Source organism: Anser brachyrhynchus (assembly GCF_964034855.1).
Source record: "Anser brachyrhynchus genome assembly, chromosome: 1".
NCBI lineage: Eukaryota > Metazoa > Chordata > Aves > Anseriformes > Anatidae > Anser > Anser brachyrhynchus.
In genome coordinates, this window is record NC_137694.1 from 207,891,972 (window position 1) to 207,912,540 (window position 20,569).

The window sequence follows — 20,569 nt, forward strand, 5'->3', positions numbered from 1 at the left end:
ATGAAGGAGACATAAAAGACCAATGCAATGGGGGAAGGAAAAAAAGTAAATACTGACATGTAAACTTCAGCTGACGGTGCATCAGAGCTTTCATTCTTTTGCAGTTGTCCTACTGCTTACTATTTATTTAAAAGTGTATGTTTCTCCAAAGCAGTTTCCTTACCAGAATTACATTTATCTTTATTTTTGAAATAAGAATAATAATTCTAAAAGGAAGAAATATAGAGATATATCATATAAAGGAAATTTGTTTTCAAAAATCATATAATTACTGTTAATGAACCTTTTCTAGGCAAGTGACAAATTATTTATTATTATATTTACAGAGGTGCTTCTGGAGTAGACAGACATGCACTTCTACTGTCCTGGGCACTGGGAAGAGAGAATGATTTATAGTCATGCCCTAAACTTCTTACAATATAAATAGAAAAACAGAAAACATATGAATGGAAAAGATAGTATGATAGGTGGAATATGTATGGAAAAATGGTTTGGAAACTATTAAATTAATTCTATTTTTATTTGGAAGAGACATTCGCTAGAAGAAGCACAGAAGCAATGATGGTGTTTAAAACACAGAGCCAGGGAGTAGGCCAAGAGAAAAGAGAGAGAAGGAAAGGAGGAGACAATTAAAAGGTGGCAGAAAAATTGTGGAGAGTGTGAAGAAAGAGAGGTAAGAGGATAAACTAACTTCCATGACACGCTAACACATCTAATATAATCAGATTATACTGGCTTTCCCATAAAATCATAGAGCCAAGTTAAAATGGAGATTTTAACTTGAGTAGCTTGGTGAGAAGCAACTACACGTGGACAAAGAATGGACTTCTGTTCACTACAAAAATGTTAAGATTTCGAGATGAAATTATAGTAATTATCCCTCCATAGCATTGTTAGAGGTGTTGAATCATTTTATAGATATTTTACCATTTTAATAGTAATTTGTTCATTTGTTATGTAAAAAGTTCATCTTCAAACAGAAGAGTTTCAAAAATGTATAACTTTTTGCTCCAAGAAATCAAAAAGTAATTTTATAACATTTTCAAATAGTTTTATTTTCTGTACAAGATGATACCATGCAATTTTGTCCAAGCTGATATAATTTCACAGAAAAGGAAGCAAACTGGTTTTCTTTGAATAACACTGAATGAAAGAAAACTGTTTGCATGGAATTTTCCCAGCCAGTTCTTTTATTAACATCCTCAATTTCCTGTGCTAGAGTTATAATATTAATTAATTTTATAAACAGAACTTTAATATAAAGATTCAAACCATGCTGTGAACATGGCAGGAGAGGGAGTGGCCACTTCTGCATCCTGTGAGCTGGAACTCGTACGCACTGTAAGATGTGGCAATAATGGACATACTACGGCCCCAGTTGTCCCTGAGCAACTTAGTGACCAAGGACAACAATTTGATACAAAAGTAATTTTATAGAATGTAGAGCTGGGTAAAAGATAAGAATTCATATATGGAGGAAAATCACCAAGAAATAGTGTCCATTCCATCAGCTTTACCCCTGCATTCAAAGGAGGAAACACACTTGGTCTTTCAACTTAAGATTTCATAAAACAGAATATCCCGAGTTGGAAGGGACCCGTAAGGATCATCAAGTCCAACTCCTGGCACCACACAGGTCTGCCCAAAAGTTTAGACCATGTGACTAAGTGCACAGTCCAATCTCTTCTTAAATTCAGACAGGCTTGGTGCAGTGACTACTTCACTGGGTAGCCTGCTCCAGCATGCAACCACCCTCTCAGTGAAGAACCACTTCCTGATGTCCAGCCTAAACTTCCCCTGCCTCAGCTTAACACCGTTCCCACGGGTCCTATCACTGGTGATAACGGAGGATAGGTCACCTGTCTCTCCATTCCCCCTCGCGAGGAAGTTGTAGACTGCAATGAGTTGCCCCCTCAGCCTCCTCTTCTCCAGGCTGAACAGGCCACGTGCCCTCAGCCGCTCCTCACATGTCTTCCCCTCTAGGCCCTTCACCATCTTCGTCGCCCTCTTCTGGACACTCTCCAACAGTTTAATGTCCTTTTAGTACTGTGGTGCCCAGAACTGCACACAGTACTTGAGGTGAGGCTGCACCAACGCACCCGCTGCAGAGCGGGACAATCACTTCCCTTGACCGACTAGCAATGCCGTGCTTGATGCATCCAGGATACGGTTGGCTCTCCTGGCTGCCAGGGCACACTGCTGGCTCATATTCAACTTGCTGTCAACCGAAACCCCCAGATCCCTCTCTGCAGGCCTGCTCTCCAGCGTCTCATCACCCAGTCTGTACGTATAGCCAGGGTTGCCCCATCCCAGGTGCAGGACGTGGCACTTGCCTTTGTTAAACTTCATGTGGTTGGTGATCGCCCAGCTCTCCAATCTGTCCAGATCTCTCTGCAAGGCCTTTCCACCCTCATCCGAGTCCACAACTTCTCCAAGTTTGGTGTCATTGGCAAATTTACTCAAAACACCTTCTAGTCCTACGTCCAAATCATTTATAAAAACATTGAAGAAGACTAGCCCTAAAATGGAGCCTTGAGGGACCCCACTAGTGACAATCCGCCAGCCAGATGTGGCCCCATTTACCACAACCCTTTGAGCCCTGCCCGTCAGCCAATTGCTCACCCATCGTATGATGTTTTTGTTAAGTTGTATGCTGGACATTTTGTCCAGTAGGATCCTATGGGAAACCGTGTCAAAAGCTTTGCTGAAGTCCAAAAAGATCACATCAGCTGGTTTCCCTTGATTGACTAGATGGGTGATTTGCTTCCTTCGTATGTGCTCCATTTATATGGAGCATGAGATAGCCCATTCATGGCCCTCCCCATGCCAGGACTGTCAGAGCTGGGTTTACATCACTGAGTAGAAAGAGGGAGTCTTTCTTCTTCTGCAGGAAAGGACAACTCAGACCTATATTATTTTCATTTGATCTTGCCCCTTGCATTTACTTTTGGCGAGAGAATGTGAAATCTGCAATTTTCATCTCAGTTTCAGTGGGATGGGAGAAATAAAAAAGAAAAGGATATATATATATATATATATATATATATACCACCACAATTCCTGGTGGTATGTATAAGTAATCTATTACCAAAAATTGTTTCTTTATGATTCTTAATAGATATAAATCAGCAAAATTCAATTCACTTACAATATTTAGTATTCTACTTCCTGTGAATCTTAAACAAAAAATGATAATTTATAACAACTGGTGAAACATCTTGATATTTCCTGATGCTTGTTTTGTAAAGGACATTGATATTTTGCAAACAGCTTATGCATTATTCTATTAGAGCAACATAGAAGAGATTCTGTCACTGAGACTTTTTTTCCTTTTTGATTTCGCCTTTTTTCTGAGGCTCCAATACGTGACATGCACAGTGAAAGTATGATACTGATTTAGCAAATGAAGAATGTAACTCCCAGTAAATCATTCATCTTTTAAGCACAAAAAACACTTCCATGACAAAGAACATATGAGATATTGAATGATATACCTTTATACCTTTATTCTCTCCAACAGTTTTATTTTATCTTTCATGTCTTGTAATTACATTTTATTTCTGTGAAACTTTCTTTGTTTCTGCTCACAGTAATCTTACAGTAAAAAAAAAAAAAAAAAGAGAGAGAAGAAAGAAAAGACATATCCACCTATAGTATTTGAATGACAGCTGATCTTGACTGCAGACCAGAATCATTAAATTTTGAAGGCATTTCAGGTTGGAAAGTTTGATTAATATCAAACATTTAATGAAGCCCTTTAATGCTTCACCATTTTTGGAGTGGAGTGGCACATTTAATAATTATATGAAATAGCTTTAATTTTCAACACCTATTCTACACCTTTTTCATTTCCATAAGATTGACAGGATAAGAATACTTAATGCCTAAACAAGAAATGCTAATATTCATAACCATCAAACTTTTTGTATTTTCTAAATGCAACTCTATGACCAAACCAAAAATTGTTGCCTAAGTTATTTCCTCTATTGTGTTCCTTTCATTACGGAAAAGAACAAAAAAATCCATCACTTAATTCTATAGATTTATTAGTCCTACAGTTGGGTTATTAATCCAAAAGATACCAAAAAGATGCAAAAATCCTTTTAGACAGATTTAAAATAATAATAATAATAATAATAAATAAAGGTTAGTATATTTCTTTTATTCATATTTACTCAACTATCTTTTGCAGTGATGAATAATAAATGTATATATACATATCAAATCTCCATATGTCAAATACTTGTCAACACATAGAACAAAAAAATATCATTCCACATTATAAATGGGTGTCTGAAAGTGAATATGTTATTTAATTTTCTTCATATTTAGCATTCCAAACTGCCAGCAACATCCCTTGAATTGTCTGAGATGGCCCAGACACACTGCCTTGTAGAACAAGTAATCCACACATTTTGGTAATTGCTCTTTCCACTCCATCCAGTGATTAACAAAGGTTTGTTCCTAGTCTCTTTTAAAAAAGATCTTTTTTTTGAAAAAAAAAAAAAAAAAAAAAAAAGCACTTATATTTTTAGATTCTTCTTAAAGATTTTCCAAACTCTTTGTGCATAAATATGGGAACTGTCACATTGCCTTAAACAATTACTAAGGGATGCCGTGGACGATCCATGCCTTTGACAGTCCGACAGTCCATATGGCTGACATAAAGGGTGGCTGGTGGCTGAAGGACTCCTCCTTGAGTTTAGCTTCTTGTGCACATCTTAGAAAATCAAAGTGTCTTCTTTGGTTATCAGCATACTTGTTCAAAGTCCTTTCCAACCTATTAAAATGTTAAAGGCAGACAAATAAATATGGCGTAAAAAGGAACAGGACGAAATAATCTAAAGGAGTAAGGACAGTGAGAAAACAGTTTCAAAGGGAAGTAAAACAGAAAGTGCAGTTAGCTGATGGGAGCCTGGAAAAACATCAAAAGTTACAGAATAACTCCTAGGATCTTAGTTTAGGATCCTCTCTTGTCCCAGGACCTTCTCCAGCACAAAGTTCTAGCTCTGTACGGAATTAAAGTTGTCTATGCCATGCAAGAGGATGTAGCATCTGTAAGGCAACCCCTGATCTTTTCGTATTCCTCAATTCCTGTGTTCACACATCTTTATTAACAAGAAAGACAAGAACTCACTTCTAACTCCCTTTCCCCACATTTTCCATTCTTCAGTGGTTAAATGGATGACATTCTTGCTGGCAAGAAAGAAGAAACTGGGTGGGATTAATCTCAGCAGCTGTAATGTAAATAGGTAGTTTCTATCTTGGGATTTCCAAAACATTATTTATTTATGTATTTATTTTTAAATTGTGACCTTTTGAAAAGCTGTCTACTCTGTGTCTGTCTGATTTAAGATATTCATTGAATTAAATATTCTTGTTTGGTCCCAAAAGTCAGTGCAGAGCAAACAATAAGTAGTTAATAATATTACAATCAATAGAAATAATGGTATTATGATCAATACATTAATTAGAATAAGTAACACTAGTAACATGTAGGAATGTTTAAATTTCTGCAGTGAATGGACTCTGCTGTCAGGCATGTCCTTCAAATTTTAAGTATACCTGGTAAAGTCACACTCTTGTATGATTTGGTCATAGCCATAGCTTGCACACCACAGTTAGGTGTCGTGTCTGTTAAATAAAGAGGGCCACATGTCATAGAGCATGAAAGAATCATTAGGTTTTCATATTATAGGAGCATGAAGAGGAAGGCTATGGACACAATAGCAAAACTGCTCCCATGTGATGAACAAGGAGGGCTGACAGTCATATGTAATATCTCTCTGAACACCCATAAGATTAAAACATGAGAATTCAGAGAGATTATAAAAGGAGAAAGAATTCCTCGCATTTTTTCTCTATCACTTTATGACCTTAAAATACTTTGCAAGCAATACAACGCTTAAGAAATTACTAGTTACGGAATAAGTCTTTATCCTTATTTTGATCGTTTCATGATTACAGCCCAATGACAATCAAAATTAGAAATACAAACCTATATTTTCAGGTATCCTAAGCCTAACATTCATATTTATTCACACCATGAACCTGAAAGAATACTTATCCAGAATTTTATGAAACTTCTTTAGTTTTCAAATATGGTGGAAAAAATCTTTCTTTCATTGAATACTGGAAGCAGAGAAATGAGACCAGAAGGGACTTCTTCTTTACACTTTTAATGAGGTTTCCCCTGGCTCTTGTTTCTTACCGGCTCCAACTCAATCTTAATTTAGCAGACACCAAAATGTTTATATACTTTAAAATAACCATAGAATCCTAAAATCATTAAGGTTGGAAAAGACCTCCAAGATCATCCTGTCCAACCATTCCCCATCCACCAATATTACTCACCAATCCACGTCCCTAAGTACAAGATCCAACCTTTCCTTAAACATCTCCAGGGACGGTGACTCCACCACCTCCTTAGGCAACCCGTTCCAATGCCTGACTGCTCTTTCTGAGAAGAAATTTCTCCTAAATTCCCAACCTGAACCTCGCCTGGCACAGCTTGAAACCATTCACTCTTGTCCTATCTCTAGTCATCTGCGAGAAGAAGCTGACTCTTTGAGGTAGTTGTTGGGAGCAATAAGGTCTCCCCTGAGCTTCCACAAAATGAAAAATATTTTTAATTTGATTTAGTTATTTCATTCCTTTACTCTTATAAAAATCATTGAATTCCTTCAAATTTAAACATTTTTCAAAGATCTTTTCAATATTCAATTTCATTCCATCGAGATCTTCTGTTTTGAGGATAAACATTCAATTATTGTTTTTTGTTTGATGTTTTCTACAAAGCACAGCAACCTACAGACTTTTGCTGCAAAACTGATGTGTCAGCACATACCCACAAAATATACTGATTTTTAGTTTCAGGGTTTTATTTCTTTTTCCCCTTTTCTGCCCCAAAATGAACAATACATTTCAAAAGACTTTTAAGATGAATATTTATTGTATAATATGTACTGGTCTGGGACATACAGTTGTGAGATCAAAATTGTCTCTTTTTGGATTGTTAAAATTTTTGCCATTTTCCAACATCAAGTGAGAATTGCATTAAGTATCTCACTTCTGCCACTTGTGCTAAAGGAAATATGTGATGTAAAGTTTAGTGAATTAGTCCTCTTGGGTCCCATTCATGCCAACTAAAATCTGATTTCTGTTATGCAGGATTTTTTGCACACTTCATTTGGAGAAAGTGCTGAGCCCACTTTCTGTCTCATGAATAAACTTCAGTGAACTGCATTAATCTATTAAGAACACAGACACATTGGAAGTGACCCCGGTCCGGCAGGAAACAGAGTGAGTGACTTAGCAAATCATCCCTCATTCATCACTTTTGAGATTTGGTAAACCATGCTACAGAATTGGTTCCTCCTACATTGCTGAGGTCCTGTGCAGAGGTGCTGCCTTTGCCAGACCATGTGTTACCCAGTCCACATGAACAAGACCTTTAAGAAGGAGAATCAGAAAAGTAGGCAGCAATACACCCCATAGCCCTCCCACCCCCCTTCTTCTCTCATAATCACTCCCCTGTTTCAAGTGTATCTACTTCTGTCATCTTAAAACATGAGAAATTATCTACTTCTCTGTAATTGGACAGGATTTTATGTCTACATAATCCTCAGGGAAAGAGCCTAGATAAATACTCTTCTGCATGTGAATAGCCCAATTTTGGCATCACATTATTTTCAGTAATGGAAAGAGACAGTGGGTGACATTAATTGTGAAATGAGACTTATGGCCTAGCTGAGGTTGCAGGAGATATCAAAGTGCTGGTGGCAGGACTGCTATAGGCTAAGGGTATCATTTTGAAGACTGGAGGAATGGAGCTTCTCCCTATTCCATTATCTTCCCTTGCCCATTTCTTCAAAAGAAATACACCAGGAAGGAGTGGAGCACCCATGTAAATGTGCCCTCACAACCTCATAGTCATAAAGTTTACTGATTTGTTCCGGATTTATATGGCTGTGGTGACACATACACTTATGCCACATATGACCATTAGCTGCATGGAAAAATGAAGTATTTTCAGTGTATCATGCAGACCAGCATACCTATAGTTAAAAAGTATGCCCATAAAAAAACCCTTTTCACTGATCCTGTGGGCAGCTCCAGGCCAAAACCACCCTGTTACATAACACAGAAGTAAATTCTGAATGACTTCTCTGCTGTGAAAGTGACTGTAATAAAATCTTATTAAGCATATTGGCAGATGTCACACAGTGAACATCTTCCTTGAAAAGAATCAGCCTTTAATTGCCAAGACAGAACCCAAGTGGTGGTGAGGCAATGGCACAGGTTGCCCAGAGAAGCTGTGGATACCCCATCCCTGGAAGCGTTCAAGGCCAGGTTGTACAAGGCTCTGGGCAATCTGATCTAGTGGGTGGCATCCCTGTCCATGGCAAAGGGGATGGAACTGGATGATCTTTAAGGTCCATTCCAACCCAAGCTGTTCTATGTTTTTATGGTTCTATGATTCAATTAATAAGTGGGTCCATATTGCTACATAAACACTAAGGAATTTCTGTTCAGCAGCCAAAGGGGGAAAAAAGAAAAGTGTTTTCTTACGTATATACATAATGCATATAAAGATCTCCATACATTTGTTCTAGATTTAAAATTCTAACAAGTCAGAATAATGCATCCTGATCTGAATTAACATGGCAAAAAACAGGCATGTGTCCATAGTTTAAAGTTAGTACGGCAAATTATTTCCACTTTTCCTTTTATTTTTTTTAATATTTTAAACCTTCTACAAGAGGTCAAGCAAGTGAAACTGAAGTTGAAAATCAATTTTTAAAACGGTTTCCTTTTTGGTGTCTGTTTTTGTTTTGGTGTGTGTGTGTGTGTGTGACTTGAATTCTTTTTATGGCCCATTTTACCTTGTGGGATCAACAGATATTCAGATATCTTCATCAGTGCAATAGAAGAGGGTAGTGAACACTGGCGTGAGGGTGGAGACGTAATACAACAGACAAAGCAGCCAGGGAATTTCTTGAACTTTCCTTCTTATATGAAAAAATTCAATGTGCATATCATCTGGCAACATTTTAGGTAAGTCTATTGGTATCCATCCAACCTTAAGAAGTAATTATGTACATCTTTCTCTTCAGTACATACATCTATTCCTTCAGAAAGTGAAGGAAGGGGGGAAAGAGTTCTTAATTACGACAATTAAAGCAGAATTACATAAGTGGAATTATTTCATTTCTGTGACATAAGGTCAATAATCCTATTAGTTGTTAATGCATTTATGCTCCCTAGGCGATCACACTGATAGCATTATACCTGCATACTTGCAGCACTGGGCTAGAGCTGCCTGATAAGAGCATTGAACCTCCATTGTAACGGTGATTTACTTGTGGGGTGGAAATATTTTTATCATGTAAATAGGAGGTAAAGCTCCATTCCATTTTGTACTGATATATTGCTGAAGTGCCAGATCAGCAAGAAGAGGTCATGAAGGTACTTCAAGGGGAAAGGGAAGGAGAATAATGGAAAGGATATGGAAAGGAAAGGATATAACATTCAAAGATGTACAGCAAAACTGTAATTTGCAAAGACACTTGAGTTTTCCAAGACTTCTGTCAGCATCTCTCAAGTCAAAGCAAAAATATTCAGATTCTTTCAGTGTTACTCTGTAGTGGGTTTACGTGGCAAGGTTTTGGTAGCAGGGGTGGCTTCTGTGAAAAGGATCTAGAAGCTGCCCCATGTTTGGTAAGGGCCCCACTGCTGACCAGAGCTGAGCCAATAAGCGATGTTGTTTTGCGCCTCTGTGAGAGCATATTTAAGATAGGAAAAAAAAAAAACGCTGTGCCACACAGCAGCTGGGAGAGTGAGAGGAGTGAGGAACAGCCTTGCAGGCACCAAGGTCAGTGAAGAAGGAGGGGGAGAGGTGCTCCAGGCGCCGGAGCACAAGTCCCCTGAGGCCTGTGGTGAGGACCACGGTGAAGCAGGCTGTCCCCCTGCAGCCCATGGAGTACCACGATGGAGCAGGGTTCCATGCTGCAGCCCGTGGAGGAGACCATGGTGGAGCAGGTGGACCTGCACTGATGGAGGCTGCGGCCTGTGGAAGACCCCTGCCGGAGCAGATTCCGGGCCGGAGCTGTAGCCCGTGGAGAGGAGCCCACGCAGGAGCAGGTGACCTGGCAGGAGCTGCTGCCCGTGGGGGATCCAGGTTGGAGCAGTTTGCTCCTGAGGGGTGGACCCCATGGTACAGACCCATATCTGGAGAAGTTCTTGAAGAGCTGCTGCATGTGGGCAGCCCACGTCGGATCAGTTCAGCAAAGACTGCATCCCGTGGGATGGACCCCACAGCACAGGGGACGAGAGTGACCAAGAAGGAGCGGCGCAGAAGAAGCGCTATAGACTGACCATAACCCCCATTCCCCCATTCCCCTGAGCCGCTTGGGGGGGAGGAGGTGGAAGAGGGTGGATGGGGGGGCAGGTGCTTTTGGTTTCTTTCCTTTGTTTCTTGCTTCTCTAGCTTGTTAGTAATAGGCAATAAATCTTACTACCTCCCTATGCTGAGTCTGTTTTGCCCATCACGCTAATTACTGTGCGATCTCCTCATCCTTATCTCAGCCCTTGAGCCCTTTTCTCCTCGTTCCTCTTTGAGGAGGGGGAGTGAGGGAGCGGTTGTGGTGGAGCTCGGCCGCCCACCTGAGTAAAACCACCACATACTCTTGTATGTTGAATCTGGGATGACCAAAGAACACAAGTCTGATGTTGTGGATACACAGAGAATTGAAGACGAGTTTGTAAGCCCCAACACAATGAATTTTCACAGCTATGTTAGTTTCTGTAAATACAAAACAAAACAAAACAAAAAAACTTCTATTCATGAGCTTTGTCCTGTTCAGATATATTCTAGATGTTCTGTAGAGAGAAGGCAAAGATCGTGTTAGAGATTGTTTTTTGCTTTTGATCTTTGAAATAATATAGATGGCTTTATGTATGTATATATATGCATATACGGTTGTATGTCTGCGTATATGTAGATGGTTGTGTGTATGTATGTAATATAGACAGTTTCATAAGGTCTCCAAATCCTGAATTCCTCAGGTCCTTTGTAGCTGTCTCTTCTTCATGCTTTGATAAGGAGGCTGTTATTGTCCACTAAGAAGCTGATTTTTGCTTTACATAATACATCAGTTCACTGTAAGGGGAGTCATCAGTTGGCAAGGAAGAGGTCCATGGTATGATGATGTCTATGTGGTGTCATTAGACCTAAGCAAAGTGTTACTGTGGTCAGATATCAAGGATTTCACTTTGCATGTTATGAGAACATGGAGAACCTTAGCAGAATAATTTTTAAGAGAGCAATAGCGTCTTCCAGTCATGTTGGGGTCTCATATGTAGAGGAGAAGCAGTTATGTTGATGCACCTTGAATCATTCCATCTTCCACTTCCCTATTTGTTTATTCCTAATAGTGCCCCGGGTAAAACAGAATGAAAAATCAATATATGTAATATGAATAGTTAAAAACAAACAAAAAAAATTCTTTCCTTTGGCATAAATCTGATTTACACTGGTATAAAACAAAGTCAATAATATTATTCTATCATAAAAGTGGTGTACACATATGTTAAAAAAAGCCTTCATGCAATACCTAGCAGTGACCAGAAGTATACATCATGCATGGGAGAGGTGTAAGGAGAAGCAGGTGTTGTTTTTTATAGTTTGCATTTCAAAACACAAGAAACACCCTACATGCATGTTCAGCACTTACTCTGAGAGTAGTAGTACAGGAGACTGTTTAGGGAAGGTACACAAGTCTGACCCTTGAATGCAGATGGCTCCTTTAACCTTCCCCACACCTGCAGTTACAGCTTTAGAAATGTTAGGAGGGCACATACCTCTCTATTCCCTTTCATATCTGTTTATCCCTTCCCACTGTCCATTTCATAGAAAAATAGAAACTTTAGATGGAATGTGCTTCTAGGGGTCATCTAGTCAGCCTTCTGCTCAGAGCATGAATGTTGCTAAAGCTAGGTCAGGTCAGCAGTGACTGCTTAAAAACATCTGGAAAACCTCCAAAGATGGAGATGCCATAGTCTCCCCGTTCCAGTTATGCAATTCCTCCAGTTCCAGTGTTATGCAGTTCTCCCACTGAAAAAGACCTTTCTGATGTCTAATTTGAACCTCCCAAGTCACAGTTTGTGTCCACTGAACTTTGTTTTACTATCTGTCACTACAAAGAAGAATTGGGCTCCATCATCTTTGTAACTCCTCTTGAAGTAATTGCAGCCTGTCATGAGACTTCATCTTTGACTCATTATTTGATTCATACTAAACTTTTCCAAATTCCTTGAACTTTCTAGGCTGTGTGCTCTAGGCTACTCACATTGTTTGCTCTTTGCTGACTCTTTTCTTCACATGCTTCTTGAATTTGAGAGGACCATGGCTGAACACTGTGTTCCTGGTGTAACTTCACCAGCACTCCTGAGGAAAATAACACCAGCTGTCTCCTCCACATTCCTCCTACTGTACATAAATATGGAGCATGCCTCATTCACAATGAGAGCGCTCTTGGCTCCTGTTAAACTTAGAGTCCACAGTACCTAGCTCCTTTTCAACAGAACTCCTGTTCAGCCAGTTGGTTACCAGTTGTACCAATAAATGTCTTTATTCTGCCCATGTGCAGAATTTTGCTTTTCTCCTTGTCACTCTCCATGAAGTTTCTGCTTACCCAATACAGTTCATCAAAATCCCTCTAGATTGAGGCTTATTTATTTGTTTTGTCAGTTGCTCAATAATGTAGTATTGACTTTGCTCATTTGATATCTAATTTGTCTCATCTAATTTGTCTGCCTAATTTCTCCAGTCCTTTTTGAACCTCCTGATACCCTGTGTCTCCACAATCTCCTGTGGCTCCAGCTTGTTATTTCGCCCCCTCACCTCAAAAAAAAAAAAAAAAAAAAAAAGGATTTTATTATTCATAGCAAAATCTGAACCCTTCTAGGGATTAGGATCATATGCAAAGTTACAAATTATATTGCAGTTTCCTCCAAATCTGTTTTTCTTTTTTCTTTTTTTTTTTCTTTATATTATCAGTATACGCCTGTCATTAACATTTGAGGTCCATGGGGACATAGTTCTCCAAACATGAGCTGTTCAGCTCTACTGCTTGTCTTTCATAATTAAGTCCCTAATTCAACATAACACCTAAGCACATCCATCAGCACGCTCTTTGCATGTTTTGTTATATAATGATGATGTATGCATTTTAGTGCACTGCTGAATATGGGCCTAAATGGAGCAACTACTCATTTGCCAGATATTTTTCATGATTTATTTTATTTTTTTAAGTTCCTCAGTATGTATACAGAAATAATGACTTTACAGCAGTTGCCTGGCTTGTGTCACAGTGTGATCCAATACCACAACTACAGGAATGACCATCTGTTAGGTCACCCTTTCAGGTAAATTGAGGAAAGATTAGGGTGTCAATGCAGCCAGATACAATCCTTATTTGTTAGGGAGACTTCAGGAAAATTGTTAGGCTCCTTTAGAATAGAAAACAAAGAAAAAAAATCTTTTTTTCTTTAGAAATTGTTCAGAAGGAACTGTACACCGCAGGGGACAGAGGATGCTTTGTGTCACTTACCCATGTTGCCAGTGAAGATGTTATTTCAACATCAAGTGATTCATCAGGGAAAGAAAATGTAACAAGTCAGAAGTCTTTCCAGAAAGAGTGGAAATGATAGCTGTAATTTTTCATTCTCCAGATTACATCACAAGTGCTTCTGTATGTTAGAAGGATGTTTTCAGTAAATATTTCTCTCTCTCTCTTTTTTTTTTTTTTTATAAAAAAAAAAAGTGATCATAAGTTCTAACTTACAGTTAGGGACAAATCATGTGAAAAGAGACACAAATCATGACACAGAAATGAGCAGAAGTAAAGAGACAGACAGAAGCTAATGGGACATTGACTCCACAGCCATTTCCTAACAATGTCCTCTGAAAAAAAAACTAAAAAGACATCATTCATTTAAACCTTTGATGTTCTTGAAGGTCTTTGAGATGTCAGCACAGACTGAAGTGCAAAAAATAAATACTTCCTTAATTATTCTTAATTTCTAAACCTCACAGTTTGTGCCTTTTCCTCCAATAGTGATAAACCACTCATGTAAATAAAGTTTTTAAAAGAAGTACAGATAATTTAAGATCTACTTTGAGAAATATTTTTAATATTTTAATATATATTTTTAATATTTGAGAAATATTTTTAATATAGCCCAACCTTGCTGGAATCAATATATTAATTTACTTTGATTTTATGAAATATCTAGCTATTATTTAATATTCAAACTGTTAAAAGCACAGATGTAAATTATATGCCACTGAAAGTCTGTAGAAATACATATATTCACAAATTAATAGAATAGCTAAGGTTACAAGTGACTTTTGGAGATTACGTAGTCCAACCTTCTGGTCAGACCAAGGTCAATTAGATCAGATCAAACAGATCAACCTAAACAATTTGTCCAGTCAAATTTTGAATATTACCAAACATAGACAGTCCACAGCTTTTTTGCACTCATTTTCCAGTATTTGACTACCCTCTCAGTGAGAAGATTTTGATTTATATCTAATGTAAATTTAGTATCAGATTTTCCCTTGTTGCATCTTCCCCTTGTCCTGGCTAGACCTTTTCTAACCCTTTAAGTAGTTGAAGACCACAGCGAGATCACCCTTCACTTTCTCTTCTTCAGGTTGAACAAAACCAATTCTTTCATTGCTCTTGCAAGTTAATACCTGTGTCCAACTGAACACTGTGCAGCCAATGGTAATGTCTGCAAATTTCAGGTAGAGAGCACAGAAATATCACAATTGAAACTGTGTACTTTTTTTTTTTTCTATTTTGAAAACAGTCAAAGAGTTCAAGTCAAGAAATTTGCCAGTTTAAATTTGTACTTAAATAGGTGTTTGAACTAGTAGTATCCTTAATAAATTTTTGAATGGAGGCATCAGTTAGTAGTTTGAATTTTTGACAGAGAAATAGAAGTTAAACTACTACATGACAGGGTTTTTTTTGTTTGTTTTGTTTTGTTTTGTTTTACATTTAAAAGATTGAAACTTTATTTGTTTTTAACCTAGGGAAACAGAAGGCAAGAAATGAATACAAAGCCACCTGAAATAGTGCTGTTTAACATTTTTTTACTCCATTTTCTCCATGCAAAGTCAAAAGTGCATTAAAAAGTAATATTGTGCTGAGCTCACAAATATGCAAACGCCTCTAGATATCTTGTCTCAATAAAGTTTATAGAATGCATTCCCAAAGGTCTGACAACAAAACAGAATAAATCGCAAGGCTCATAAAAAGATAATGCATGCCATTTTTTTGCTTACATAAACACAAACAAATGCAGCAAGAGTCAGGAGTGACTCTGAGAGACATCTTCAATTCACACTAGTTTCTTTTATCATCCCATATATTTGCAATGAATTACCACTAACTAAGGCAAAAATAAATAGCGGGTTGTGTCAAGAACATTTTATACATGTGGACTAAAAATAAAATAAAATAAAATAAAATAAAATAAAATAAAATAATAAAATAAAATAAAATAAAATAAAATAAATAAAATAAAATAAAATAAAATAAAATAAAATAAAATAAAATAAATAAAATAAAATAAAATAAAATAAAATAAAATAAAATAAAATAAAATAAAATAAAATAATAAAATAAAATAAAATAAAATAAAAATCCTTCAGTTTGGCAGGTTCTGTGGTTTATTGTGGTATACTGCCTTTTCCTTTCCTTTCAGATGAACTGTTTAGAATCATATCCTGTACCTTCTCAAAAGTAATTATATATATGTATATATAAAAATAAAAAAGAGGCTTACATATTGCAGTACAGCAGAAAGCACCCAGCAAACTCCATTGCCAATTTTTAAAGAAATTTAAATATGTAGTTACATATTCTGAGCACAGATATCCCAGGGAAACCCTCTTCTAGATCATAAATCAGGGAAGTTATTTAAATTATTTTCCTTTTCTGTGAGCAGGAGAGGAAAGCCACAAAAAAAAAAAAAAAAAGGCAGGCTTTCCTTTGTAGATACGATCCTGGTCCAAAGTGAATCCAGCAAAAATACATATAATATCAACATCAGAGCATTATTAGTTTACTTACAGAAGTCTGATGTGTGTTGCTATTATATGATTATAGGTAGGCGAAGGATGGATACTTTCTAATTATATAAACTTTAATTGAAAGAAAACCTAAATAGAGAGTAGAAACTCGCATTTATTTATATACATAGATTCTCATACACACAGACATTTATTTTTGTATTTTCAACCTGCATAACATCACCCCTGTTTTTCTATGGCTTTCAGGAAAGTACTTCAAAATATAGAAGCTTTGGACATATTCCAACTTTCAGTAAGCCTCCTCCACAATTAATTTCTTTCCACACCATTCATCGTAGGTCAAGATCTCTGTCACTGCTGTATAAGGTAGGCATTAACAAGAAGAAGGAATTAATCGTTCCTAGCAGTAGTTGTCAAAAACTAGGTGTTTAGTCTGAGCTCCTCAGCAGGAGTCTTTGAAATTCCCTTAGTTACCTGCTTTTGGATGGGATGAGTAACCTCCTTCACTGCTCAGAGGGAGATTCTATTCAGATGGCCTAGACAACATGCCTAACTTTTAGACACCTAAAGTGAAACAAGAGGAATTCAACTTCCATAGCAACTTCATCTCACTTTAATAGCAGGAACACCTGAAGAAGTGCAGGTCAAAGAAAAGCATAAGTGCAAATGTATGTGTTAACAATGTGAGTAACTTTTTAAATAATAATGTTCATAATAATTAAAACCTGCTCTTGATTTCTGAACAATGTTGCCGTTGCCATCTAGGCCATGCTTTCAGGTTTTGAGACAACAGTGCTGAATTTAAGCAGTAATGTTTTTTGTGTTTGGGATATTCTAATAATATGAGACAAAGCTTATCCTGAGAAATAATCTTTTATTAAATTAACTGGTAATATCTTGGGATGGAGACTCAAGAAGATGACTTTTTACCTACACACCTTCATTTTATGTCTGAAATAGATGGAGTATGGTAGCTAATTGTGTTCATGTCACATGGAGAAAAGGAGGACTGTCACAAGACATTGTGGTTGTGGAGGTGCTCAAAAACTTCCTAAATTCATCAATATATATAGGAAAAAAAATGGAGCTGTCTCATTTAAAATATTATGTTCATTTTATGTACAAATGTTAATTATGAATCTTCGAGACACACAGAGATCAAAGGAATTGGCTGAGACCACAGCAAAATCATTTCTGGAGTCATCATTCAGAGAGATTCAGAGGTCATCCTCCAAAGCTCAAACTCAGCACAATATTACACCTGAATACAAAACACTCTGATTATGCAAACCAGGATATCTAGATTCACTCCTACCTAACCCCCAAATGAAAATGTGTTAGTACAAATATCAGATGAATGCAATAAAATGCTTCTGTTGAGTATCACACATCCTAAAAACAAAATTTATCATCAAACATATCAAATTAAGACAAGAAATTCTTAAATAATTCATCTTTGATTTTTCTTTCTTTTGGATACTCATACTGCTGATACTACAGTATTTTATTTTTTTCCTTGGTCTGTGCCAACAATTTCGTAACACAAATGTGGCTCTTTCCTGTTTATTCTGATCTTATTTTTCACTCATTTCCTCGTTGATAATTCTATACCCAGAATGTGTGCAAAATATTTTGCCTATTATTTTTGGTCCATCTATGACATTATTGAACAGTCTACACTGTTCACTGGGGGAAAGGAAGGGAAACAAAATGGTGGAAGAAAGGGGAAAGAAAAAGAGAGAGAGCAAAAAACTTCCATTCCATGAATCACTTGCAACACTGTCAGAACAAGTCAGACCTAGATTTATTTTATTTATTTTATTTTATTTTATTTTATTTTATTTTATTTTATTTTATTTTATTTTATTTTATTTTATTTTATTTTATTTTATTTTATTTTATTTTATTTTAATTTATTTATTTTATTTTATTTTATTTATTTTATTTTATTTTATTTATTTTATTTTATTTTATTTTATTTATTTTATTTTATTTTAATTTTATTTTATTTTCCCAGCGCTACTATTTTCCTTTGTTTTGCTGCTATTAGGTATGAATTTTCATCACATGAACCATACCACTAGTATTTTAATATTTACTATTGTATTTGTAGATGTAGTCATGAGGGTGGGTTTATTTATTTGTTTTTGGTTTTTTTCCTTACATAAAAACTCTGAGAAATATCACTATTTCCAGGATACTTTTCAATATCTTACAGTGTGGCTGGGGTGTTACAATTTTTCCATTTACATTGTAATGACTGCTGCAAAATAAGGCAATGTCAGTCTATTTTACAGTGATCTTGCCTAATAAGAATAAGTACTCATGGACATGTAACTTCCATTATCACCAGTAATGGAACAATTACAATGTAAATCAATGTGATGTTTCAGGGTACCTATAATTTGCATATTATATGTGAGTTTAAACTTCCCAAAGGTATTTAAAATTGAATTATACAAGCAAGAATGTACATTCTTTGTGGCAAGTTGAGGTTCTTTCAGCAGCTGGATTACAAACAAGGAACCATATCATTCAAATTTTAAGACTTCACGGTATCATAATTTGAAGCATGTCTCACACATCTATATAAATGTGAGTATAGTTTGTGAATATGTGCATATAGATTGAGATGTCTTTTTTTTTTCTCTCTCTCTCCCTCCTCCTCCCCCCCCCCCCCCCTTTAATACCCATCCATCAGTTCAGTAGTGACAATCTGGTTCTTTGAAATATCTCCATTCACTTAGATTTTGTAGTGTTATATTTGTTAATATTTTTGGCTTGGTCCTACAGCACCTGAGATTCCCACATGATTCCTATAACGTTATCGGCAAGGTCCAGGAAACTTTACTTTGGATGTATCCCATACAAAGTGGCTTTGGGCAGAGACATCTATAAATAGTGAAAAGAAGCTGTCTCTGTATCCTGGTTGAACTGCTTTAAATATCATATATAGCTGAAGCCATTGTCACTCAAGTGAGGATACACTTTTGTTGGTATGAATGTCCCTGTACCAAAATAACTCCTTCCCTTATAAAGATTGTAAGATACATCAATACAATTAGTACATTTATAGCACCATAATGTTCCTACTATAGGGATTGCACAGAATCATAGAATATCCCGAGTTGGAAGGGACCCACAAGGGTCATCAAGTCCAACTCCTGGCCCCACACAGCACCACACAAAAAAACAGACCCTATCTCTGAGAGTGTTGTGCAAATACTCAACTCTGGCAGACTTGGTGCTGTGACCTCTTCCCTAGGGAGCCTGACCACTCTCGCGGTGAAGAACCTTTTCCTAGCACCCAGCCTGACCCTCCCCTGTCCTAGCTCTATGCCATTCCCTCGGGTCCTGTTGCTGTCCCCAGAGAGCAGAGCTCAGCGCCTGCCCCTCTGCTCTTCTTGTGAGGGAGCTGCAGGCCGCCATGAGGCCTCCCCTCAGCCTGCTCTGCTCTGGGCTGAACAAACACAGTGACCTCAGCCTCTCTTTATATTTCTTTCCCTCTAGACTCTACACCATCTTTTTTGATCTCTTTTGGACACTCTGTGACAGTTTTATATCTTTCTTATATTGGGTGCCCAAAACTGCACACAGTCGTCGAGGTGAGGCCACACCAGTGCAGAGCACAGTGGAACAATCCCTTCCCTCAACCAGCTAGAAATGCTGTGTATGATGCACTCCAGGATACGGTTGGATCTTTTGGCTGCCGGGGCACACTTCTAACTCACATTCAATATGTTGTCGACCAGAACCCCCATATCCCTTTCTGCAGGGCTGTTCTGCAACCTCTTGTCTGCCAGTCAGTACCTATATCCAGGGTTGCCCCATTTCAGGTGCAGAATCCAACACTTGCTATTGGTATATTTCATGTGGTTGGTGATTGCCCAGCTCACTAATTTGTCAAGATCTCTCTGCAAGGTGTCTCCACCCTCGAGTCAACAGCTCCTTCTAATTCAGTGTCATCTGAAAACTTACTTAGTATGCATTTGAGTCATGCATCTAGATCATTTCTAAAAACATTGAAGAGAACTGACCCTCAAAAGGATCTGTGAAGAACCCCACTAGTGATTGGCTGCCAGCCTAATGTAACCCTATTTACTAGAACCTTTTGAGACTTACCCACCAGCCAATTGTTCACCCATTGTATTATTTATTAGCCTAGTTGTAGGCTGGATTTTTCCAGTAGAATACTGTGAGAAATAGTATCAAAAGCTTTGCTGAAATCCAAGCTATTACATCAGCTGCCTTCCCTTGGTCAACAAGGTGGGTAACCTTTTCATAAACTTGTCCAAAAACATGAGTACTGCATTCTAACTATTTTTAAGTGGAGAGACCTGAGATCAGATTTCTGTCTCTGGATAAGAATCTTAAGTTGCTAACTTGTGTTCAGTTTGGACTTTTGGACTACTTTTGCTATCAAAATCCCAAAGCTCTGATTTTACTGAGATTTTGGCTCCA

General features: G+C 37.3%; 1 protein-coding gene across 3 annotated transcripts in view; it reads left to right on the forward strand.

The window, feature by feature from the left end:
• The window catches only part of TENM4 (teneurin transmembrane protein 4), a 1,681,110-nt gene that overhangs the window by 775,686 nt on the left and 884,855 nt on the right, over positions 1-20,569 (forward strand). The window lies entirely within an intron of this gene.